Raw genomic sequence first — 27546 nt, 5'->3', positions numbered from 1 at the left:
TGAGTAGCTGGGACCACAAGTGTGTGCCACCATGCCCGGCAAATTATTGTTAATTTTTCTAGAGATGGGGTCTTGCTATACTGCCCAGGCTGGTCTCAGACGCCTGGGTTCAAGTGATCCTCCCACCTTGGCCTCCCAAAGTTCTAGGATTATAGGCATGAGCCACCGCACCCAGCCTAACATTTTTTAAATGGAATTAAAAAAGGCACAGAGATGGTTGGGGGAGTTTAAAGTAAGTAATATATAAGTTAAAATAAGCGTAAATAAATAAGTTTGCAAATAAACCTAGCTCTGAACTCATTTGGCAAAGCTCCCTCAACAGCAACCCAATGAAAGTCAGCAATAAAGAAATGAATAACGTAAGTACCAAGGTTCTTTTTGGCCACTCAGACCTGCAGGAAAGGGGACTCAGAAGGTGCTACTTAAGGCCAGAGGCCTCTACTTGACCCTTGCTGTGTACTTTGGCAAAGGTGGGATAATGGAGCTCACCCCAGAATACAGTGGGCCCCGCCTCAAAGAGCGAAGACAGACATAACGTCCAAGTTCATCTGGGGCTTCACAGAGATGACAACTTTCAGGAAAGTAGATAGAGCAACATCCTTCAAGTTATAGGAACCACCAAAACATGTCATTTTAATCTGATTTGGAGGCATCTTTTATCACTGGGTGGAAGAGGAGGATGGGGAAGGAAGGCCTGGGGGCTCAGCTGGGCTTCATTCCCAGCACCCACTCGCCTTCACTCTGCCCCTGTGATGCAGAAGTGGGAGCCAAGGCCCCCCTGGCCCTCCTGAGGGAGGCAGATGTGTGCAAAAGCACAGACAGCCCCCCAACATCTGCACGGGGCCCCCAGGCCCTCCGATGGCTACCTGAGACACCATTTGCCCATCCAAGTGTCAGTTCCCTCGGACTGGGGTCCCAGCCTTCAGTGGCACTCAGTTCAGCCGTCTGGTTTTTATCATAAACAAGGAGGGGGAGTAGTGGGAGGGGGAAATATTCTTTTATTTAAGCCACTATAAATTCAACCTCTTTCCCCTCATCTTTCTCAAATTCTTCTTATGATACAGATGTTTTCTGCATCATTATCTGCTCAAATCTTGACTAGAACCTCCATGTGTAGGAACAGATGCTTTTAATGACTTTGGCCTCAAAGAAGACAGGGCCAAGACAAAATTCTTCATTTACTTTGTTTGCAGCAAAACCAATAGCACATTCACAATTTGGGGCACAGAAGTTCTAAATTTTAATTTTGTGGTGTGCAACCAAGGGGAAAATGAGGCAGCCACTGATATTCTGTTCAGGTGATATTGATGCTAAGGCTGAGGCCTTCAAACAGGTGTGTTCCTCGTCGTTCAGTGGACATTGACTAAACACCTGCCATGTGCCAGGCACTGTGCACAGGGGTGCAGTGGTAAATTAGACTTGGGTCCTAGACTCCAGGGGCTGAAATGGGGGCCCATAGGTGAAGACGCAGTGAAATAACCACAAAGGGGAAACCCCCATCTCTCTCATATTTGCTCTTGGGTGCATCCATGCATTATTCAATACTTATGGCCCCAGGCACTGTGTGACAGTCCAGCCAGGGTGGGGGAGACCAGTAGGCAAGAACAACGGGATGTGAGAGGCAGGGAACATGATAGGGGTACACACAGGGTACCCTGGGGGGATTTAATAGAGCAGTATTTTATTAGTCTTTTTCTTTTTTTTTTTTGAGACGGAGTCTTGCTCTGTCGCCCAGGCTGGAGTGCAGTGGAGCAATCTTGGCTCACTGCAAGCTCCACCTCCCAGGTTCACACCATTCTCCTGCCTCAGCCTCCCAAGTAGCTGGGACTACAGGCACCCGCCACCATGTCCGGCTAATTTTTTGTATTTTTTGTAGAGATGGGGTTTCACCGTATTAGCCAGGAGGGTCTCGATCTCCTGACCTCGTCATCTGCCTGCCTCGGCCTCCCAGAGTGCTGGGATTACAGGCGTGAGCCACCGTGCCCGGCCCACCTGGCTAATTTTTGTATTTTTAGTAGAGACAGGGTTTTGCCATGTTGTCCAGGCTGGTCTCAAACTCCTGACCTCAGGTGATCCGCCCGCCTGAGCCTCCCAAAGTGCTGGGATTATAGGCGTGAACCACCATGTCCAACCCATTGTTTTATTAGGATTCAGACCACTTAGGGCTTAGCCTTTTGACAGAAAGGAAACTGATTAAATTGTTACCTCCCTTTTTCTCCCCTAAGGGAGTTCAATCTCTTCCTGCTCAGCTTCTACTCTGCTCTCCTCTCCTATATTTATTTATTAGAGTAAGGGCCTTGCTGTGTCGCCAAGGCTGGAGTGCAGTGGCGCGATCGCAGCTCACTGCAGCCTCTAACTCCTGGGCTCAATAGATCCTCCCACCTCAGCCTCCCAAGTAGCTGGGACTACAGACACGCACCACCACACCCAGCTAATGTTTTTTTTCTATTTTTCGTAGAGACAGGGTCTCACTATGTTGCCCAAGCTGGTCGCAGGCTCTCAAAGTGTTGGGATTATAGGTTCGAGCCACCATGTCTGACCTCTCCTCTACTTTAAATAAAGAACTGCCTTTTTCACCCACTTTGTGGATTTTTTGTGACACAGAATGCGAGGAAAGATAAAGATGAGAGGACAGAAGCACTAAATAAATAAATAAATAAAATAAGAAGAAGCCAGAAAAAGGCTAAGTAGAGTTTCTCAGTGCAGAGAGTGTGGGAGGATGTAGAGACATGAGAAAATATCGCCCCACTGGCTGTTGGATTGATGGAAGCATGGTCTCACAGTGAGAACCCCAGAGCAGTTTCAGAGGAGAGAGAATCAGAAAGAAAAGGAAAAGGCATTTGAAGAGAGGCTGGGTCAGTGGTTTTCAAGGTGTGTTGAAGATTGTGTGTCCCTGGGACCCTTCAGGGCACCTGCATGCCTGCAAGTATTTTCACCATGACAGGAAGCTATTATCTGCCTTTTTTACTCCCTCCCTCACACTCGCACAGTGGAGTGTACTAGAAACCATCCGATGTGTGATATTGCCACTGGCGGAGTACAGAAGCAGCTTGGAGAACCCAGCTGTCTTCTATTAAGCCAGACATTAAAAAGATTTGCAAAAATGTAAAACAATTCTACTCTTCCTGTTAAAGTTTTTTTCATACAGCCTTTTTTCAATAAAAATGTGTCACTTATCTTAACCAATGGATTTATTGTTTTTAAAGTGAATTAATAAAGATAATTTTTAAATTCTCAGCTCTAATTTCTAACAGAGTATATTAGTCTGTTTTCACACTGCTCATAAAGACATACCAGAGACTAGTTAATTTATAAAGAAAAAGAGGTTTAATGGGCTCACAGTTCCATGTGGTAGAGGAGGTCTCACAATCGTGGTAGAAGGAAGGGACGTCTCACATGGCGGCAGGCAAGAGAGAATGAGAGCCCAGTGAAAGGGGAAAGCCCTTATAAAACATCAGATCTCATGAGACTTATCACTACCTCAAGAACAGTATGGGGGAAACTGCCCCTATGATTCATTTATCTCCCACTGGATCCCTCCCATAATTCCAACACGTGGAAATTATGGGAGCTACAATTCAAGATGAGATTTGGGTGGGGACACAGCCAAACCATATCATAAAGTAAATAGCATTAGATGGAGGGCACATACACAAAAACTCTCGAGTTCCTCAATTTTATTTTATTTGATTTTTGGGAGTCTAGTCTTATTTATTGGTTACTCAAAAGAATCCTATTTTTGGCTGGACTTAGAAGTTGAATCTCACAGAGAGGACAGTGTGCATCTCTTGGCAATCTGTTCCTGGAGTTTGTCTTTGGCCTCCTTCATTCTCTTGGCCAAAAGTTCAGCGTATTTTGCAGCCTCTTCCTCATTTTTCTTAGTACACTGTTTCTTCAGAGCAATACGCCAGCATTTGTGTTGCAAGACACATGGAGTAACAAGAAGCTGAGTCTTGGGTACTTTGGTCCCAGGTTTTTTGCCTTCCTTAAGGGCTTTCTTAACAACAGATTGGTGGACATTATCTTCTTTAGAGAGACTGAAAAGTTTGTGGATTCCGCTAGCTCTTTTGGGCCCCAGGCGATGATGCTCCACAGTATCAGTCAGTCCAGGAATATCTTCTATCCTCTTTTTTTTTTTCATAGTAACGAAGTTTAGAAAGCTTGGATTGGCATCCACAATGCAACTGCAAACAGCCTCGTGCTTCTTGCCCCAGTTCTCCTTGCTCTGTAACAGGAATGCCCCTTGCTCAGTAGTACACAGACCCAGCCATGAGTCAAACAACCTGCTTCATGGGAAAGCTTGTTTGTCATTCCTGTCACTGATTCCCATCACAGAACCTTTCCATTCTTCACCCGGAGTGTCAGCAACAACTTCTGTGGCTGTATACTTCTCATAAAAAAATACAAAGTTTGCATTCCTCATCCACTTCAAGGAGCTTCTGGCAGCCGACAGCTAGAAAGGAGACATTCAGCTTCATCTTGAAGTGGCTGATTGCCTCTGAGATGCCTCGAAAAAGAGCCCTCAATAATTTTAAAGAGTGAGACCAAAACGTTTGAGAATTGTTGGTGTAGGTTATAAAATTGGACTCCTTTTTTGTGCTTTTTGAGGGATTCACATAAAAGCTGGGCCATGTGGGCTCTTCATTCTTTGGGATCAGCCATAAGAACCCAAAAGGGGAAAAACAGACACAAATGTTATCCATTATTATTATTTTTATATGGACAGTAATCACAAAAAGACTGAATACGCAACATACTCAAGATTATTTGGAAAACCAGGCATTGCCCAAAGATTTCATTGACAGTTTGCATCTTTGTATGTTACTGGAACATGTTGGTACAGTTGTCACTGGGAGATACAGCACTTAACTTTAAACAAAGGGTCTCTCAAACTAGGAGTCCAGGGATATATCTCAGGGGTCACCAGTTTCACAGATTTGAGACACACACGTATAAACTAAATGGAAAATGCCTTCAAACTACATAAAACTGACAAACCACAACTCTGCCTTGAAGCTGAATTGTGACAGAAATACCAATAAATGTGGCCACTGTATCTCTGAATACAAATGTGCTGTGGCCCTGTGCTGTGTGAGGGGTGGCAAGCTTGCCCCAGGCCCTCTGACACTCTGGAGCTTGCTCCATGGTCCCTGAAGCAAGTGGGAAAATGACCCTTGATTGTCCAGTGTGATTGGTTAATTAGAAGAAACACAGTGTATTAGTCTGTCCTCACACTGCTATAAAGAAATTCCTGAGACTGAGTAATTTACAAAGGAAAGAGGTTTAATTGACTCACAGATCCACGTGGCTTGGGAGGCCTCAGGAAACTTACAACCATGGCGGAAGGCGAAGCAAGGACCTTCTTCACATGGTGGCAGGAGAAAGAGAGAGTGAAAAGCCCAGGAAAAACCACCATTTATACAACCATCATATGTCGTGAGAACTCCCTCACTAACACGAGAACAGCCAGGGGGAAACTGCCCCCATGATCCAATCACCTCCCACCAGGTCTCTCCCTCAACACCTGGGGATTACATTTCAAGATGAGATTTGGGTGGGGACACAAAGCCTAACCATATCACACAGCAAGGAAGAATGTGCTCAGAATGGGAAACCTGATGTGTGATATTGCCACTGGCGGAGTACAGAAGCAGCTCTGAGAACCCAGCTGTCTTGGAGACCTGTGAGATCTCCAAGGTCCTTTCCAGCTATGCAAGTCTAAAATAGTACATCTGCATTGGATACAGAAAATGTGTTGTATACACCGTGGAATACTACTCAGCCATAAAAAAAAAAAATGAAATCATGTTCTTTGCAGCAACATGGATGCAGCTGGAGGCTGTTACCCTAAGTGAATTAATACAGGAACAGAAAACCAAATAGCACATGCTCTCATTTATAAGTCACTGGGGACTACAGAGGGAGGAGGGATGGAGAGGAGTGAAAGTTGAAAAATTAGCTATCAGGTACTATGCTCACTACCTGGGTGATGGGATCAATCATGCCCCAAACGTCAGCATCATGCAGTATACCCATGTAGCAATCCTGCATGTGTACCCCCTTAATCTAAAATAAAAGTTGAATTTTTTTTTAAAAAAGCTCCTCTAAAAAATAAAATAAAAATAGCACCTCCTTCAAAAGGTCTGAAATCATATGCCAGCCCAGAGGTAGATGATGGTGCTATGGACTGGATGCTTGTGTCCCCTCCAAATTCATAATCTTGAGGCTGGTGTCCTTATAAGAAGAGGAAGAGACCAGAGTGCACTCTTTCTCTGTCATGTAGAACATAGTGAGAAGACGGCCATCTGCAAGCCAGGAAGAGAGGCTTCACCAGTAACCCAATCAGCCAGCACTTTAATCTTGGACTTCCAGCCTCCAGAACTGTGAGAAATAAATTTCTGTTGTTTAAGCCATACAGTCTATAGTATTTGTTATAGCATCCTGAGCAGACTAAGACAGATGACAATCTCCGTGGCCCCATTTTGGTTGAGGTAGTATTCAATCAATTAGGTGTTCATTTTAGACAAAACTTTGCAGCCTCTTGCTAGTGATTCCTAGTGGATTCTAGCTGGTTGTCTTACTAAGAATTTTATCAGAAAACCTATAGAAGACTTGGCACAACTCTGCCCCACATACGTGCAGCCTTAATTTAATGAAGGGCCACCTAATAAAGGAAGGGCTGGGAGTCAAAGGGCCTCGGATTAGGTTTCTGCTCTGCTACTAAATAGCTGCCTGGGCTAGAAGGTTCTTCCTCTCTTTGGGTTCCAGGGCATTACCAAGGGCAGAGCAAAGGGAGCAGCCCTCAGCTGTAGGGAGTTGAGGCCACTGTCCATAAAGAATTTTAGAGTAATAATAAAACTGACTAAAAGTCCACTTTTAATTATCACTGTGCTTTGGCAATTCTAAACAAAGTCAGTGACAAAATTTTCCTCCCTATAAAAACATCTTTTTATTTTAAGTTCTATACAACGGCAATAGTTCATGTAGATTTTTAATCTATTTGCATTAACCTTAACATATTCATATTACTTCTCCATTGTATTCGTTTTCCGTGTCTGCATAACCCACTGCCACAAACTTAGTGGCTTAAAACAAACCCACCTGTTGCTTACAGGTCTATGGGTCAGAAGTCTAGTGCAGTGTGGCACAGTGGGCTTTCTGCTCTGGGACACAGTGCTGAGGTTATGTGGTCAGCCAGGCTGAGTCCTCACCTGGAGGTTCTGGGGGAAAATTCACTTCCCAGCTCATCCTCGTTACTGGCAGAATTCAGATCCTTGCTGTTGTCTTAGTTCTGAAGTTCCCATTTCCTTGCTGGCTGTCTCCTGGCTGGGGCTACTGTTGGCTCCTAAGGCCACCCACATTCCTTGCCTCATGACCCCTCCATCCTCGAGCCAGCCACATGTGTCAAATAGTTCTCATGCTTCAGAGCTCTGATTTCCCACGTATCTGATCTCTGCACCAGATCAGGAAGGCTTGTGGGATTTGGCCAAGCCCACCTGGATAATCTTCCTAAAACATCAACTGATTTCGGACCTTAATTACATCTGCAAAGTCCTTCAGAGCAGTCCCTATATTAATGTTTGATTCGATGATGGAGAAGATGCTTGTAGACCAGGAGCTGGAAATCTTGGGGACTGCCTTAGAATTCTGCCTGCCACAATTCTTCATAGATGTTGTACACTACATGGAAGTTAATTCAGACAACTTGCAATTATACAGTTGGCCCTGGATTAGCACGGACTCAGCTACATCTGTTCCTTAGGAGAGTAAGTTTGCTTTGCGTTCCTTTTGAGAAAGTTCACTGTGAGTTCGTGTCTCATCTTCTGTGGAACTACATATTCCTGGATTTGAGTAGTAGGTTTGAAATGAACACTGATGATAGAGTGACTTTAAAGATAAAGAAACAGAATGTGAGTTACTGCAATTGTGCCTTTCTATGGAATCACTTGGAGTTTTGACTTACTTTTAAAATTTAAACTTTGCACGTAACAGAGATAGTATACTTTCTGTGAAACACAAAGCAACCTGAAAGTACAATATCTCTGTTATGTGCAAATTCTTCATATGTGAAATACATTATTAAATTTGAAAAATATTTGAAAATGTGAATATTTAAAATTTAAATGCGTTTTTTCTGTTCATCTTGATTTTGTTCAATTGCTGTTCAACTATAATATTGTCCATGGCCATGAAAGACCAGTTTTGTTTTGTTTTTGTTTTTGTTTTGTTTTGTTTGAGACAGAGTTTCACTCTTTTTTCCCAGGCTGGAGTACAATGGTGTGATCTCGGCTCACTGCAACCTCTGCCCCCTGGTTCAAGCAATTTTCCTCTCTCAGCCTCCCGAGTAGCTGGGATTACAGGCATGCGCTACCACACCCAGCTAATTTTTGTATTTTTGTAGAGATGGGGGTTTCACTGTGTTGGCCAGACTGGACTAGAACTCCTGACCTCAGGTGATCCACCCGCCTCTGCTTCCCAAAGTGTTGGGATTACAGGCATGAGCCTCTGTGCCTGGCCGAAAGACCAGTTTTTAGGTACATAGTTGTCCTCATTATATATTTAAAAAATTAATGTAATTAAAAAGCTTGAATCCATGGCATCTTTCCTTTGTTGTAGTGGGTATTTATTTTATATTTTAAGTTTTACTCTCATGATTATATATACAAAGTTCAATAAAAGGGAACTTTAACTGCATTAGTCTGGCCATTATTATTAGTCATTGCATTTCTGATATGGTTTGGCTCTGTGTCCCCACCCAAATCTCATCTTAAACTGTACTCCCGTAACTCCCATGTGTTGTGTGAGGGACCAGGTGGGAGATAATTGAATCATGGAAGTGGTTTCCCCCATGCTGTTCTCATGGTAGTGAATAAGTCTCAGGAGATCTGATGGTTTGATAAGGGGAAACTCATTTCACGTGGCTCTCATTTTCTCTCTTGCCACTGCCATATGAGATGTGCCTTTCATTTTCCGCCATGATCGTGAGGCCTCCCCAGCCACGTGGAACTGTAAGTCCAATAAACCTCTTTCTTTTGTAAATTGCCTAGTCTCAGGTATGTCTTTATCAGCAGTGTGAAAATGGACGAATACAATGATTATTACTAAAAACATTTTGTTGTAAATGGGGTATGTGTGATAAAAAGGAACCCACTCTGAGCATCAAGTACATTGGGCACCCACTGCAGATGCTCAGACATGCCTCATGGATGTCAGCAGAGGAAATGCTTCCTGGCTGCCCGCTACCTTCAGGGGACTGTACTGAGTGACTTGCAGACATTGTCTCATCTAATCCTCAGAAAAACATCATTTTAGAAATGAGGAAACAGCTAAGAGAGCCATTCACTTGCAAGAGGAGAAGCTGAGACTTGAACCCATGCTAAGACCGTTCACTCACTGTCATCTCTCAGAAAGGCCTTGGTTTGTTGAAAGTGATGCGTTTTGATCCTGCCTGCTGAGAGCGGGCAAGGGTAAGATTCCTGGATGCAACTTCTCTGCTGAAGAGAACATTATCGGCTCCTGAGCTCGACTGAGACACGCATGCTGACTCTCCCCACTGGCTCCCCTTGGATGCCTTCCTCCGGCCCCATCTGTACCCCTGCAAAGGCAAGACTTGCTCGGGAGGTTTTTGAATGTGCCTGGCTGCATGTTAGTATCAGAGCTCTTTCAGAGCTGGGACTGTGTGTGGTTAAAATCCATAACCCAGCAACTCCCAGGGTCCTTGGTACATAATATGGGCTTGAGAAATGTTTGTGGAATTTACCTGACTGGCTGAGTAAAAATTACAGGCTTAAGTGAGTGTTTGAGAATTCTCTGGGAATTTTGCTTAATAACATGACTCTCATCTCCCATGAATGATGATCGATTCCTTCCTCTGGCAGGAAGTAGTGGTTGGTTACTGCAGCCAGAGAGATTTTCTTTTTCCTCCTGCAACCCGTGGGTGGATTAAAATGGAAGGAGCGAGCCAAACTGAGCCAGGAAGGACAGCCAAGGTCAGCAGGGCTGACGGATCCCCGCACGCTGTCAGTAAGAGGAGAGGCTGTAGTCACTAAACCATCCACAACTATTCCGGTTCTTTTCTCCTTCTGGTTCATGGTAAAATTTTAATTCTCTGCACCCACTGAAATTAGCCCTGGCCACATGACTTGCTGTGGCCCTGAAATGTGAACTCTGGGGGCTTGCGCACAATTTGCCGCATTGCCTTCTTCTCGTGCCACAGTGATCAGGGACTCGGGTGTGGAGAAATCTTCATCAACCTGGGTCCTTAAGTGTTTGTAGAAATCCCCTGCCAACCCATGTTAGACATGTAGGACCAGCAAGAAATAAGCTTGACGCCATCCTCATATGATTGACAAGCATTCTGGATAGAAATATAATTATAATTAAGCATTAATCAGGACGCACTATTTTTTTTTCTGAGATAGGGTCTTGCTCTATTGCCCAGGCTGGAGTACAGTGATGTAATCATCACTCACTGCAGCCTCAACCTCCTGGGCTCATGTGATCCTTCTACATCAGCCTCCCAAGAAACTAGGACCACAGGCAAATGCCACCACACTTGGCTAACTTTTTTAAAATTATTTTTTGTAGAGACAGGGTCTCACTATGTTGCCCAAGCTGGCCTCAAACTCCTGGGCTAAAATGATCCGCCCTCCTCAGCCTCTCAACATGCTGGGATTACAGGCGTGAGCCACTTCACCCAGTATCAGGCTGTCCTTTGACCCACTTCCTTATAAGGGAAAGTCACGCAGCAATGGATAGCGACCACTCGCATCCCCGTTTTTCCTATACATAGGATCTCTGGTGTTAGAGTCAGAGGCTTTTGTTTAAGGATTCCTGAAGATGTTTTCCGATCCCAAATTTCAGTGGAACAACTGACACCAACCAGTCTGAAGACCCCCACAGAGAAGCAAAATCATCATGAGAATACAGCTTCTTCCTCTCCCTGTCCCATGACTTCACCTTGCACTTTTCTACCAATCAACTCTCTCCACACTTCAGCCCACTCTGAAACCCTTAAAAACACTAACTCCTCAGGGACATAGATTTGAGGGTTTCTCCCATCTCCTCATTCATCAGCCCTATGATTAAACCTCTTTCTCTGCTATGACCCAATGTCTTGGGGTATTGACTTGCTGCACACATCAGGCAATGGACCTGTGATGGTTACAAACTTATTGTATGAGGTCACTAAGATTTGGGGGATGCTTGTTATTGCAGCAGCACCTAGCCTCTCCTGACTAGCTCAGAGGACCTGAGGCAGACATGAGGAGGCTGAGGAGGACATCAAGAAACTGAAGAGTTAAGGAAAAGAGAAACAGGAAATGTGGATTAGGGGGTCAGTGTGGACCCTGGAGCTGGGGTAGTTGCCTGTGGCTGGGCTGTCTACACTCTGTGCAGCAGGCTGGCTTCCTCTGAGGCTCCAGAAGGGGGAAGTAAGCACAGGCCATGGAGTGATGCCTTCCATGTGCGAAGGATGATTTTGTAGCATGTGCTGACTGTGGGTCACCACTGACTGGGGAAGAGGTGGAGCAAAAGGGTTGGGGAGAACGTGTATCATGCACCGAGCAGTATGACCCCAGAACGTTCTAATGCTCCTCAAGAACAAATGAGTCGGGCATCAACGAAGGAGGCCAACCTCAGACTTCCTGTGTGGGGAGCAGTGCTGAGCTGGCAGTGAGTTATCCGTTTATCCCTTGTGCACGGTGGCTAATGTACTTACTCTGCAGCCACTCCTACAATAGAAGACTTCCTCCAGGATGTTGGTCATTTGTTACTCATACATTCATTCTGCAAATATTTGAGCTCCTAGGCACTGAGCCTACCACAGTGAGTAGACAGGTTTCATGGACCTTATGGTCTGCATATGGCCAAATAGCAATTTTCAATATGGATTGCTAAGTACTCTGACAGAGGTAAGTATAGGTTGCCTGGGAGAAGAGCATAGAAACTAGTCCAGAGGTCTACAAAGAATGAGGCTGTGAGTAACTGAATTGGGAGTTAAGTACATGCTTCTGCATAGCAAAAGCCCCCCACAATTACAGGTAAATAAATGCCACCCTTCCCAGCAAGGGCCAGGAAGTGCAGGAAAATATCAACTTGCCTGAGGATCTGAATGCAATAGAAAAAGTTCTGAAAGTCAAAGGTCTTGCAATAGAACATTCAAGAGGTGAAGTCTTATGATTCATCAACTTGGGTTCACTCAGTGGTCAAACCAAAAAAAAAAAAAAAAAAAAATTACAACTGAGGGAACCCAGGTGTCTGGAATGAATTAACTCTTTTTTTTCCTCCTTTTTTTTTCTTTTCTTTCTTTTTTTTTTTTTTAATGATGAAGGCTGCCAGAAACTCAAGGGACCTGAGGATATTAGAGAATTAGAATTTCACAATGATAATGGGACTGTGTCCATCTATAGTTAACTCTTCCCACTCCACAGGGTCCCAGCACATCATTCTTATCCCACCCCCTCCACTGACCAAATCTCATCCTTTAAGACCCAGTTTAAAATCCACCTCCTGGAATTAATTATACCAAGCCAACTCTAAACAGTGGTCACCTGTCGGGAATGGAAGTGCATAGGGGAATGAGGGAACTATTCATTTTTTACTTTTATCAATTTTTATAAGTATGTGTCATTTTGTTTAAATAAAGCCAAAATTAAGCTTATGAGGAAACAGAAAATTCCACCTCCTCCACAGACACTTCTCTGCTTCTCTGTTGTACAGTGGCCCCACGCTCATCTAATTGCCATCTACCATTTACTGGTTTTTCACAACTAAGTCCTTTCCTCTACTTTGGACTCAGCCCCAGCTAGAGCCACCTGTAGAATGCACACAGCGTTGCTCGTATACAGGGGACTAAATGCATGGTTGGCGAAGGAATAAAAGCCTGTAACGTTGGCACCTCAGCTTATGGAAGTTGTGGGGAGTTTTCTGTGCTAGAAAGTCGTGGCTTTCGCTGAGCCCCCAGCTTTAAGCAGTTTCATAAGTAGACGTTAACAACTGTGTTCCAGTCCCTGCTGGTTCCCACACACCCACGCCAGAAAGAGGCTGGCCAGATCATCTCCCCAGGAAACGTGGAATGATAGTACACAGGAGCTGCTGGGAGCTGGGGAAACTGCAACTCTTCCTCCTGTGAGGAAACAGGACCCTAAGTCGGCGCCCTGTGTCTAGAGAGCTTGCCCCAGATGTGCTCACCTGGAAAAATGGCTCCCCTCCCTCCCCTTCCTGGGCGCAGGGCATTTTTCCCACGTGGATCCACTAGATGGCCTGCAACGAACACGGTGACTTTGAGGAGGCCTGTGTTGGAAAAGGAAATACTTCCTTGCTTATCTGTTTGTTTGCTTTGTCATTCACCATTTGTTCTCATAAATCCTTTCAAGTGTAACTGATATTAAAAACCAATAACTTGCACATTCAAGAACAGGAAAAGGGCTGTGTCAGAATTGAATCTGTGGGTCTTCAGGCAGAGATTTCTGATAGTTGGCAAAATAATCAGAAATTGTTTTGCCAAATTGATTTCTGAGTGTTAGCATTTTGTTCATTACAACATAAACAACTCTGCATAGAAAGAAATGAATAAATAATTCTAGGGGCTTAATAAGTATCTTTTAAACTACTTCAAATAAAGAGAAATGACAAGACCTAGTACTGGTAAGTATGAGATAGAGCAGGCTCATATGCACATCACTGGTGCCCTACACATCACTGTGGTTTTTGCAAAGTAACGTGGCCTTTGCTATAAGAGCAGTGAGATGGCTGGGAGTGGTGGCTCACACCTGTAATCCCAACACTTTGGGAGGCTGAGGCAGGTGGATCACTTGAGCTCAGGAATTAGAGACCAGCCTGGCCAACATGGCAAAACCCCGTCTCTACAAAAAAATTTAAAAATTAGCCGAGTGTGGTGGTATGCACCTGTAGTCAGGAGGCTGAGGTGGGAGGATCGCTTGAACCTGGGAGGTGGAGGTTGCAGTGAGCTGAGATCATGCCACTGCACTCCAGCCTGGACAACAGAGCCAGACCCTGTGTCAAAAAAAAAAAAAAAAAAAAAAGCCGTGAGATAACTCATACTCTTTAACCAGGAAACTTTCAGGAAATATCTAAAAGTTAGAGAAAAACAATCAGTATTAAAATGTGCAGATTGCTGCTATTTGTAGTAACAAAAACTTGGAAATAATGTGCAGAACAACAACAGGGGAATGACTTAGTCAACTGCAGTATATCCATATAATAGGTGAAATTAAAAAGGATGGTAAGTGTGAGCTCAGCCTGTACCTGTGCATGTAAAGCCATTTTTTTTTTAAAGGTCCAGGCTTATTATTTATTTAAAGCACAGGCCTGGCATGACAGCTCATGCTGTAATCCCAGCACTTTGGGAGGCCGAGGTGGGCAGATCACTTGAGTCTCAGGAGTTTGAGACCAGCCTGGGCAACATGGCGAAACCCCTATCTCTACCAAAAAAAAGAAAAAAAATTACAGCACAGTTCAAAGTCACTAAATCATTAAATCTAGTACAACAGAAATGGCTCCCATTTCCTGGATTGGCATCAGACATCCTACCAGCTGCAATTACATCATTTTTATCTATCATCTGCTTTTCCTTTTGCGGGGGGGTAGGGGTGGGCTCTTACAAACGGGTCAAAGAGACTTCAACCTCCAAACCAAGGAGAAATCCCTGCTTGCAGAGAAACACAGGAAATGACTCTTTCTCTGTGAAAGGCAGTCAGGAACTCTGCTCCAGTGATGAGGGCTAACTGATGGTGTGGGAGAGTGATCAGGAAGAGAATCTTCCTGGAGGTGGCACAAAGTCAGCAAGAGCCCAGGAAATCACACTCCTGGGATGGCTGCTGTCACCACCATCACCCTCTCTTCTGTCTCCCCTCGGTGCCATCAAATTGAGTGAGGAACAAGGGAAAGTAAGTACATGAAGAAAACCAAAGTGAACATGAATGTGGGTGGTGTGAATATAAAAGGAGAAACTAACAATGATCAAAAGTTTCTCCTGCACTGTGGTGGAAATCTCTGATCCATTTCTTCATGTGTCTAACTTCCAAGGAGGGGGCTAACAGCACAGACATGGGACCAAAGGCCCATGTTGGCTCAGAGATCTAAACGGTGGGCCCCTCTGAGATGGTAACTGCAACCAAGGTGTCTGTGATGTCCTTGGTTACTCCACCTCCTGACCAGGGGTCTAGTTTGCCATTGCTGAAAATGATGTCCATGTGCGAACTCGTGTTTTTGCCTCCACACACTGTAGTGATCCAGGAGGGCCTCGGTCTCACACCCCACTGTTTAAAACAGTTATCAGAAAACTCCTTCAAGTTCCACGAGTGAAGTTCAAACAAAAAACGCTATAAAAAGTTAGATGCATAAGGATAGCTCACCACTGCACATCACGCAGTCTTCAGAGATCCAGTCTTTCAAATGTCAAATGTCAGGAAGCCATTGCAAACTACCGTCCATATTTGAGAGTCGATTAATGGCATCTCAGGACCTACGGAGGTTCTCTGAACAATATGGACCACCTTTCCTAAAATCTGTAGTTACGATCTTCATAAATACACCACAAGGTAATAAATCCTTAAACTGCCAGATAAGGGCAGAAGTTGCAAGAGCTCCAACTACCATATGAGGGTATTTCATTCTGATCTAGGCTGCAAGCATGCCACCATAGGGGCCCTACAGGGCCATGACAGGGTGATTTTCAGCTCCTAGGACTGTTCTTTTCAAGTGTTTGATTAGCTCTGCAAAATCAGCCAGACCTTGCTCTGATGTCAGGAGATCCAAGTGTCCAGAATCCTTGAATGGGTCATCACAGGGCAGGGACTCTCCGCAGTATCGCTGTTCCGCATACCCCAACATAGCTTTCAGTTCCTCAGCCCCATCCCACATGAACCATGTATTACTGCAGAACCAGAAGATGTCCCCGTCATATTTCTTCCAGTACTTATCTGCTATTAGATACTGCTGTTAAACAGTTTTCACAGTATGAAATCCAAAACGATCAACCCTCTGTTGGAAGTGGAGAACCGAGTTGTTCTTGGCAACAGCCGGGTGGGATGTGGGGTTGGCTGGCAAGTGCAGGCTGCCGAGAGCCCTTAAGGCCGGCTGGAGGGCTGTGGTGGTCCAGGGCACCAGGAAAGCCAGGAGCAGGAGCAGGAGCAGGAGGCCCATGGCTCAGGCTGGTGGCTGCGGTGCAGGTCTAAAACCATGTTAAATCAATGTCTTCTCTATTTAAAAAGTAATTTTCTAGTTTCGAGGCTGAGTTTAAGAGCAGATTATTTTTCTCTGAGTAAGCCCTTAGACAACAAAGTATCACCAGATAAAAGTTAAACAAAAGCAAACTCAACAGCTGCCTTCCACCCAGAGCCAGGGAGGGAGTGGACAGCCCCTGGACTGGGGAGAATATAGGGCAGCTTTATGGAAAGCGGGGCTGGGAAATGTCTTAGATGGCTTGGGCTGCTATAACAAAATACCATAGACTGAGTGGCTTTAACAACAGAAATTTATTTCTCATAGTTCTAGAGGCCGGAAGTCCAAGATGAAGGTTCTGGCTGATGTGGTTCCTGGAGAGGGACTGCTTCCTGGCTTGCAGATGGCCACCATCTCACTCTGTCCCCGCATGCAGAGGACAGGGGATCTGGTGTCTCTTACTCTTCTTATAAGAACACTAATACCATCTTCATGACCTCATCTAAACCTAATTACCTCCTAAAGGCCCCACCTCCTAACATTATCCCACATTGGGAATTAGCGTTTCAACATATAAATTTGAGGGGGATACAAATATTTAGTCTATAGCAAGGGAGAATTCCACCAGCAGATGTTGGGCTGTGCACAAAAATAGTCCAGGCTGGGCCAGGTGCAGTGGCTCATGCCTGTAATCCCAGCATTTTGGGAGGCTGAGGCTGGTGGATCACCTGAGATCAGGAGTTCAAGACCAGCCGGGCCAACATGGTGAAACCCCATCTCTACTAAAAATACAAAAAATTAGCCGGGCATGGTGGCGGGTACCTGTAATTCCAGCTACTCTGGAGACTGAGGCAGGAGAATCACTTGAACCCGGGAGGCAAAGGTTGCAGTAAGCCAAGATTGTGCCATTGCACTCCAGCCTGGGCAACAAGTGCAAAACTCCATCTCAAAAAAAAAAAAAAAAAAAAGTCCAGATTCGGGAGGCCCAAGAGCTGCTTCCTCTGCGAGTCTAGCTGGGAGCAGTCATGGCTGTGATGAGGAGAGGCTGGGCACTTGGGGCTGGCCCACACATGCACACATAAACCACAGTCAGATTGCATCACTAACAGCCATTCACACGCCTTTAATTCAGACCTAGCATTTGAACCTAAAATCAAACTACTGCACTATTACATGTTGCACCATCTTGTATACAAGGAGACTTCAAAAAGCTCATGGAAAACTACAATTAACAGATTAAAATAAAAAATATAAACTTTCTCAATATAGGCTCCATCAAGTTCAAGACACTTTTGTAAGTGATATTAGCCATCTAGTCAACCCTCAGAGAACTGAGGGTCCTGGGAATTTAACCATGTCAATACAGTCATTTTTACATTTATTAACTGAAGAAAAATGAGTTCCCTTTAAGAATTTTTTAAGATTAAGATATAAAATGGGGCCAAATCAGGACTATAAGGTGGATGCCCAATGATTTCCCACTGAAACACTCACCAAATTACCCTTGTTTGATGAGAGGAATGAGCAGGAGCATTGTTCTGATGGAGAAGGACTCTCTAGTGAAGCTTTCCTGGGCATTTTTCTACTAAAGCTTTAGCTAACTTTCTCAAAACACATTCAAAATAAGCATATACTATTGTTCTTTGGCCCTCCAGAAAGTCAACTGACAAAATACCTTGAGCATCCCAAAAGACTGTTGCCATGATCCTTGCTCCTGACTGGTCCACTGTTGCTTTGACTGGACCACTTCCACTTCTTGGTAGCCAGTGCTTAGATTGTGCTTTGTCTTCAGGATCATACTGTAAAGCCACGTTCCATCTCCTGTTACAATTGTTACAATTCTTCAAAGAAATGCTTCAGGATCTTGATCCCCTTGTTTAAATTTTTCATTGAAAACTCTGCTTTTGTCTGTACCTGATTTGGGTGCAACGGTTTCAGCAGCCATCAGTGGAAAGTTTGCTCAAGTTTAATTTTTCAGTCAGAATTATGTAAGCTGAACCAATTGAGATGTGTATGATGTTGGATACTTTTTCTGTTGTTAATCATTGGTCTTCCTCAATTAGGGCATGGATAAGATGAATTTTTTCCTCAAAAATTGATGTGGATGGTCTGCTGCTGTGGGCTTCATCTTCCATATCATCTTGTTCCTTCTTAAAATGAGCTATCTGTTCCTAAACTGCTGACTTCTTCAGAGTATCATTCCTATAACGTTTTCATAAAGCATCAATGATTTCACCGTTCTTCCTACCCAAGAATCACCATAAATTTGATGTTTGTTCTTGCTTCAGTTTTAGCAGAATTCATGTTGCTCTGATAGGGGTTCTTTTCAAAATGATGAAACCATTCTTAGTGCCTCAAACTAGATCCTGTTCAGACACGTTATAACAAGTTAGTACGAGTTTATTTTGGTGCAAAAAATGGAAACCATAGTTTCCATTTCCATTTCCAATGCATAGTTCTTTCATTATATGCATTTTCCATGAGCTTTTTGAAGACCCCTCATATAACTTGTGGCCTACAGTTAAGTTGAGCCACTTTAAGGGCTAGTCTGAAGACCAAAAGGAAGAAGTCATGAAATAAGGCAACATTTGATTGGATACTCAGGACTCACAAGGGGAATTTCCCTGGCATCCCCTTTGTCGTAGTAAAAATAGCAAAATATAAGACAGCACTAATTACTGCAACATGCTAATGTATATTCGAGGATAGATAAACATTGCAATTTTAAAAGGGTGACATAGAATATAAGATTTGTTTCCTTTCTCCTAGAAGATTGCAGACCCAAAAATAAAATTTTAAAAAGTGCTCCAGAAGAGTTCCTCGAATTCAAGAATAGCTTTCATGATCACATATTTAAAATATTTATTGACCACGTACTATGTTCTGGACCCTGTGGCAGTTTCTGAGGTTACGTCATTGAACAAGACAGACATTACCTCTGCCTTCACCACGCATAATCTAGTGGAGAAGGCACCAACACTTGCACAATTTATGCTGTCATACAAGTGCTACGAAGGAGAATGTGACTGCTATGAGACTGAAATTGTCTTCGTTCGTTTAGTGTTGCTATAACAGAATACGGACACTGTCTTAAGTCTGTTTAGTATTGCTATAACAGACTATCCGGGGCTGAGTTATTTATAAAGAAGAGAGATTTATTTGGTTCACAGTTGCGGTGGCTGGAAAGCCAAAGGGCTTGGCGCTGGCATCTGCTTGGCTTCTGGTGAGGCTTGTGTTGCATCACAGCATGGAAAAGAAGCAGAAGGGGAAGCAGGCATGTGCAGAGAGACAAAGCAAGAGAAGCAACATGGCTTTGTAACAACCTATTCTTGCAAGAACTAATCCATTCCTGAGAAAACTCACCTACTCTCTTGAGAAAGACATCAATTCATCTTAATGACTTAGTCACCTCTTAAAGGCACCATCTCCCAACATTATGATATTGGCAATTACATTTCAGCATGAGTTTTGCTGGGGACTCTCAAACCATGGCAAACATCATGGGGTCCTATCTAAATGGGAATGTGGTGTAGGAGTAGGGAATCAGAGATAATTTTTAAATAAGTAATTTAATGGAGATTCAAAGGATAAAGAAGGGTTATCTGAATATAGAGGAGAATAAAGAAGGATACTGGGGAGCAGAGGAAGCAGCAAGGGCAAATGCCTATGGGCAAGGAGTGAAAGAATGCCCAAGGGGCTGGAATGGCAGGAACAAAAGCTAACTGGGGAAGAACTAGTTTACCCAGGGTCTTAGAGGCCAAGTTAAAGATTTTGTTCCCATCCTGGATGCAATAGAAAGTGCACCCACTGGAGTGTTTGAAACAGGGGGAGTGACACTTGTTAGGAATAACGCTTAAAATCTTAAGGAAATTGAACACTCGAACAAAGGATTTTTAGCAAAGCAATTTTACTTTTGCATAGAGGGGTGCCTCTTTGGCCAGTTGCCATGAGAGCACACTTGAACAAAGGGGCACAAGAGCCTTTATTTTTGACACAAGTCTTGCCCCTGTACCCTTTCCCCATTGGCCGGGGTCGGGTTGTATAATTTAAACTAATCTCGGTTGGCTAAACATTTGATTTTTTTTTTAGAAAGGGTGGGCACATAAAAGAAAGTGGAGATGAAGGGGAAAAGGGGTGTCTGTAATGAGCTAGAAAGTTGGTCTTTTTTTTAAATAAGGAAAGGAATGCGAGCTGGTATTGATAACTCCTGGTATTGTGGCATGCTTGGGCATTTAACAAAGGCAAAAAGGAAGAAAGGAGAAAAAAAAGAGGGGGTACTATGAATTAAAGAATAAAATATCGATCAGATTATTTGAAGAGAAACCTCATCATATCCCACATACTGAAGGGCAAGAATGAATATGAGGAAAGTCGTCAGGAGGCAAGAGACAACAGGGGCCTGGACTGGGGTGCTGGTCATGAAGATGGACAGAAAGAGATGGACTCGTGGTATGTTTTGAATATATAATCAACAGGACTTAGTAAAGACTTGGACATGGGACATGAAGAAGGTGTCAAAGATGACTCTCCATGTGGTGTTCAACTTGAGCAACTCTACAGATATTGACCATTTACCACAGGGGCTTTGGAGGAAGGGTGAATTTGGAGGGGAAATGGTGAGTCCAGTTAGAATTCCAAGGATGACTTTGGACAAAAAGGAGAGGTCTGATTTGAAGGTACACATTTGGGAATCAAATGAATAGGATCCACTAAGGAGAGAGCACAGAGAAATAGAAAGCCCAGGACTGCACCCCAAAGAATGCCAGGATTTATAGGTTGGGTGGGGGAGGATGAGGCAGCAAAGGAAGCTGAGTAGTGGTCACTGAAACAGGAGAGAAACTAGGAGAAGAGGATGCTTGTGGCAAGTGATGGAAGACAATATTTTAGGAAGGTGATGATCAACACTATTGAATGTTGCTGCCAAGCTGAGAAGGACCAAGATGTCTCTGTTGTTGTTAGCAATTCCCATGCCCTTCCTTGGGTGAGGCAGATTTTCTGGGTTGTGAGATAGAAGATAGTATGCAGTGGGTTGAAATATAACTGGAAAGTGAGAAAATGTGACTTTAATGGGGAGAAGAAGTATGGTGTGGAGCTGGAGATAATGGGGCATTGAAGGACGGATACTAAAGATGGAAGTGACTTGACTGGGTTTCCACTGCTGATTAGAAGGATCTATTATTTGACAGGAGGAGATTCAAGATAGCTCCACTGGGAAGGTCAAATGGGATGGATTTAGAGCCATCTCTTAAAGGTACCATCTCCCTGGGTTTAGAGCCCAGGAGTGAAAGGCTGACAGGACATTCTGTACTGGGGGAATGTGGTGGGGAAGTGGGTGGGAGTTGTTGACTGTTAACTTCTCAGTAGGGTAATCTGGCTGGGCCGTGTGCTGGGGGACCCCTGACATCAATACTTTCAGGTTTCTCTTCCTGGGCCATCTAATTCCCCTGAGGAGAAGCTTCCAGCATCTTGCCTAGAGGGAGAAGATCTGCCTGCCTACATTCTGAGAGATGAGTGAGAGGAGAGGCTGCCCACCACAGCTTCCAGCAGACATAACTCATTTCATTCTCTCGTGCTTTTAGGAGCCTTACCTTCCGTTGTGCCTAATGTTCTCAGTCCTGAGACTCTGCTTTCTCCACAGACTTCATCTCCAGTCTCCTGATGGGGTTGGGGAGAGGCAGTGGTGGAGTGGGGTTGGGGAAACTGCAGAGCCAATTGCTTTACCTTCACTTCCAGAAGTGCCTTCTTGAGCTGTTTACGCGTGCTGTGATGGAAATCACGTTAAGCTCAGCTTTCTGCACTGCCAGATTTGTTTTTCATCAGTTTTCCAACTTCCAGAACCTCCTTGTTCGCTCTCCTGTTCCCTCCTGTTCTCTCTTTACTGTGATTTGGTAGGACTTCAGGAGAGGTCAGAATTAGATGCAGGTATTCAATCTGCCATCTTTATCCAGCAGTCAGTGTCAAAGCCTGTCGATTGTGGAGGAATATGTAAGAAAGGAAAAGGCCCCAGTGTCCTGTCCCTTCTGATGCTGTGTGGATACCAACACCCCAAACAATGCCATCCACCCAGCTGTGTCAAACCAAACCAACCAAAACAATGAGCACACATAGATGGCAAACTGCAGGGTTTGCCGAGACTCAGGCAATTCGTATTTGGAATTATTAATACATGGACCCAAAGCCTTCAGCCCACTACATCGGCCACCAAAGACAAAATGAGATAAAATTAGGAACATGTTTGTCTTCCTACTATAATGATTAATAAAAGGCCCTTTAAGTTCAGAGAAATGATTTCTTCTTTTTCGATGCCTACAAAGAAATTTCATTAAAAATATTAACCGAAATCCAAATAAAAGAGAAAAAGAACCTTATCGTAATCCTATCTGCTCAACACGTGGTTTGGTTTGATTTGGTTTGTTTTTTTCCAGGTTCTCAACCAGTTGTGGTCCATAGACATTCATAATTTGACAAAAAGGATCTATTTCTATGTCAACTCTGATGAGTTTGTGAAAGTGGGCTTTTCCCCAAATCCTTCCAGTGCCTAAGCTGGGCCCCTTTGGGAAGAGCATTAACTGTTTTGGGTCACTAGCACACAGAACAGTGTTTTAATTGTCTAAAACCAGGGATAAGAGTATAATTCCCTCCTTACAAGGCACCCCGTGGTCAGGTGCTTAAGCACATGAGGGAGGCAGATACCGCTCTGGGGATGATTTGCAGGTTGGAGAGAACCTGGCTCCAGATTTTTCCTTTCAATCAGCCACAGGGCCTAGCTTTCCCCCGAGCAGTCTCTTTTTGGAAGTTGAAGACATTGTGTCTCATAGCAGTACTGACCTGGAGGGTTAGGAAGAATCTTCGAGGCCCTCTGGCCAGCACCCCTGATGCGTGGCTGTCTGTCCTCGGCTGCACACTTCCATGGCTTGGAAACTCACTACTGGAAGGCTCCAGTGACTTTCAGACACATATCTGGGACTAACTACAGTTGACACTTGAATACCATGAAGGTTAGGGGCACTGAACCTCCCCCACCCCTTGCACAGTCAGAAATCTCTGTATAACTTTTGGCTCTCCGAAAATATAACTACTAATAGCCTGCTGTTGACTGGAAGCCTTACTGATAACATAAACGGTTGATTGGTTAGCACATATTTTGTACGGTACGCACACGCACACAGACACACACACACACAGAGTATTCTTACAATAAGGTCAGCTAGAGAAAAGAAAATGTTTCTAAGAAAATCCTAAGGAAGAGAAAATATATTAACTATCCATTAAGTGGAAGCAGATCATCATAAAGGTCTTCATCCTCATTTTCTTCATGTTGAGTAGGCTGAGGAGGAGGAGGGATTGGTCTTGCTTTCTCAGGGGTGGCAGAGGTGGAAGAAAATCTGAGCATAAGCAGGCCTGTGCAGTTCAAACCTGTGATGTTTAAGGGTCGGTTGTGATTCATTAAGCCCTCAGTCCCCCTCCTGCCCCCCGCCTTTACAGTTTTGAGCAGGGAGCATGGCCAAGAGAGGCCAGGCTGGACTGGGCACTGCAGTGGGGATTGGGGATACCCAGATGGAGCTTGGGTTCCGAGTGGGCTTCTGGAACCAATCCCCCACAGATTCCAAGGGAATGATACACATGCATATACACACATGTGTATATGTATACTTATATATACACACACATATATATCCATATATACACATACATATATGCATGCATACACATACATACATATATACATACATATATACCCACATATATACATACATATATACACATACATATATACACATGCATATATGCACATACATGCCTATACATATATGCCCATACACATATGAACATACATGCCCATACATATATACACATACATATATGCACATTATATATACACATACATATATACCCATATATACACACATATATGCATACATATACATACATATATACATACATACCCATATATACACACATATGCATACATATACATACATATATACCCATATATACCCATACATATATACACATACCTATATATACCCATACATATCTACACATACATATATACACCCATACATATATACACATACATAGCCATATACATATATATGCTACATCTTATCATATATTATATATTTTATATAACATAATATGTATTATACCCATATATATGTGTATATGGGTATACATATATACACATACATATATATACCCATACATATATACACATACATATATATCCATACATATATACACATACATATATACACCCATACATATATACCCACACATATATATACCCATATATAATATACACATACATATATAATACCCATATATACATATATATTTTATATAACATAATATGTATTATACCCATATACACATATGTTATATACCCATATACACATATATGGGTATAATACACATACACATATATACCCATATACACATATGTTATATACCCATATACACATATATAGGTATAATACTTATTATGTTATATAAAATATAACATATATGGGTATATATATGTATGTGTATATGGTTATATATATGTATGGGTATATATGTGTGGGTATATATATGTATGTATATATATGGGTATATATGTATGTGTATATATGTATGGGCGTATATATGTATGTGTATATATGTATGGCTATATAAGTATGTGTATATATGTATGGGTATATATGTGTGTATATATGTATACATATACACATTTATTGTTTATGCATACATATGTGTGCATATGTGTATGCATATACACGTGTATATGCATACTTATATGTATGTGTATGTGTATATGTATGCATATACACATGTGTAAGTATATGTATGTGTATATGGGTTTATATATGGGTATATATATGTATGTGTATATATGTATACAAATACATACCCATATATACCCATACATATATAGGTGTATATATGTATATATATGTATGTGTATATATGTAGGTATATATGTATGTATATGTATGCATATATGTATGTGTATATATGGGTATATATGTACGTGTATATATAATGTGCATGTATGTATGTGTATATATGTATGTGTGTATATACATGTGTATATGCATGTAAACACATATATACAAGTGTAAATACACATATAGGTACACATGTGTATAATACACATATATCCACATTATATGTGTGTCTATATATGAATATATACATGTATCCAGACAGTGTGTACATATATGTGTGTGTATATGCATATACAGTCATCACTTGGACTCGTGGGGGATTGGTTCCAGGAACCTCCGCCCATGCCTAGATCCCACAGGATGAAGTCCCTGATATAAAATGTTATAGCATTTGCATACAAACTATGCATATCCTCCCAAATATCTTAAATACTTTAAATCATCTTTAGATTATTTATAATACCTTATACAATGTAAATAGTTGTTATACTGTATTGTTTACAGAATAATGACAAGAAAAATATCTGTACATGTTCCATACAGACACTTTCTTTTTCAAACATTTTTGCTCCATGGTTGGTTGAATCCAGGCATGTGGAACCCATAGATAGAGAGGGGCTGGCCGGGCGCAGTGGCTCATGCCTGTAATCCCAGCATTTTGGGAGGCTGAGGTGGGCAGATCACTTGAGGTCAGGAATTCGAGACCAGCCCGGCCAACATGGTGAAACCCTGTCTCTACTAAAAATACAAAAAGTTAACTGTGCGTGGTGGCACGTGCCTGTAATACCGGCTACTCAGAGGCTGAGGCAGGAGAACTGCTTGAACTCGGGAGGCAGAGGTTGCAGTGAGCTGAGACCATGCACTGCACCCCAGCCTGGTGACAAAGCTACACTCCATCTCAAAAAAAAAAAAAAAAAAAAGATAGAGAGGGCCTAGTGAGCACGTTTGTGTGTATATGGTCTCAACATCAGAACAACCTCAGATCTAGCATTATTCTTACTTTGGAAACAAGTTGAGAGTCAGAGAATTGAACAACTTTCCCAAGGTTTTGTAGCCTGTAAATGGCAGAACCAGGATTGAATATAAAATTTCTAAATCCAGAGACTTTGTTCCTTTCTACACTGGCATCCAAGGTAGTCCTCTGAGACATATATAACTGCTATGCTTGAAACCTGTATTTCCTTCCAACTGACATCGCACTCTCCTTAGACACTAGGCTTCACGTCACGTCCAGTTTCTAAGATCCTCACGGTTCTATGTTTGTTTGGCAGCAGGGTCATCTGAGAAGGTCTGCAGTGTGGGCCAGCACTTCACAAACCTTCATGTGCGTGTGAGGCCTGTGGTCTGAATGCAGATTCTGATTCAGGAGTCTGGGGCGGGGCCTGGGACTCTGACTTTCTCACAATTGCCCAGGTGATGCCACAGCTGCTATGGGTTCCCGGACCACTCTTTGAGTAGCAAGGGCGGGGCAGGGTGGCATCTCACTCTTGGTTTTGAGTTTCATCTCAGCACAATCTGGGGTAACTTATTTAACTAACGTAACTTCTCTGGGGCTCAGAATCCTCATCTGTGAAATGGGAACAATAATATCAGCCCCACTGAGGAATTTAAATGAAAGGAGATGATACATAACACAGATCAGCTTCTCACTTGTTTTGGTTAGAATTGGAGGTGTTTCCTCCATTGACATAAAACACGAGGCTGTTATCCAGACAGAGCTGTTAAACTTTGGGTTGGGTTCCAAATCATTTGGGTTATAATGTCAGCTCTCTGCATCACTCCAGAAAAGTGATCTTAGTAAGATCCTTCTAGTCATTTTGGTTGAGACTTGTTTCAGGTGGTCTGGAAGGCCTATTTATTTATGGCTATAGTTTTTTTGTTTGTTTGTTTGTTTGTTTGGAGACGAGTCTCACTCTGTCCATGCTGAGGTGTAGTGGCACAATCTCAGCTCACTGTAACCTCCACCTCCCGGATTCAAAAGATTCTCATGCCTCAGCCTCCCGAGTAGCTGGGATTACAGGTACCCGCCACCACACTCAGCTAATTTTTATGTTTTTAGTAGAGATGGGGTTTCGCCATGTTGGCCAGGCTGGTCTCGAACTCCTGACCTCAGGCGATCTGCCCACCTCAACTCTCCCAAAGTGCTAGGATTCCAGGCGTGAGCCACCGGCCCGGCTGTGGCTATAGTTTTAAATGCTACCTAGACTCCAAATTGCTGTACACAACCTGTCCCCAAGTCCGTGTGTGCACATCCATTATCTGGGGTTTCAGATGTCTGGGGTTTCTATGTCTTAGGAGTTGCCCCCTAAGTATGGGAGTCCAAACTTTCCCTACGACAGAACTGGAAAAAAACAAAAGCAAAAACAAAAGAAAGCTAGTTCCACTTTTATCCAGAGAGAACCGAAAGATAGGATCACATTTCCTCAAACTT

At 43.2% G+C, this 27546-nt stretch overlaps 2 pseudogenes; both read right to left on the bottom strand.

Annotated features, from left to right (window-relative positions):
• Positions 1–3667: 3667 nt before the first annotated feature.
• On the bottom strand, positions 3668–26465 carry LOC100609585 (small ribosomal subunit protein eS6-like; annotated as a pseudogene).
• LOC100611116 (lysosomal Pro-X carboxypeptidase-like) lies at positions 15345–16167 on the bottom strand (annotated as a pseudogene).
• Positions 26466–27546: the final 1081 nt, after the last annotated feature.

This window comes from Pan troglodytes, chromosome 12 (genome assembly GCF_028858775.2).
Source record: "Pan troglodytes isolate AG18354 chromosome 12, NHGRI_mPanTro3-v2.0_pri, whole genome shotgun sequence".
Classification (NCBI taxonomy): Eukaryota; Metazoa; Chordata; class Mammalia; order Primates; family Hominidae; genus Pan; species Pan troglodytes.
Note: the sequence above shows the minus strand (reverse complement) of the source record. Positions and strands in the feature narration are given on the sequence as shown.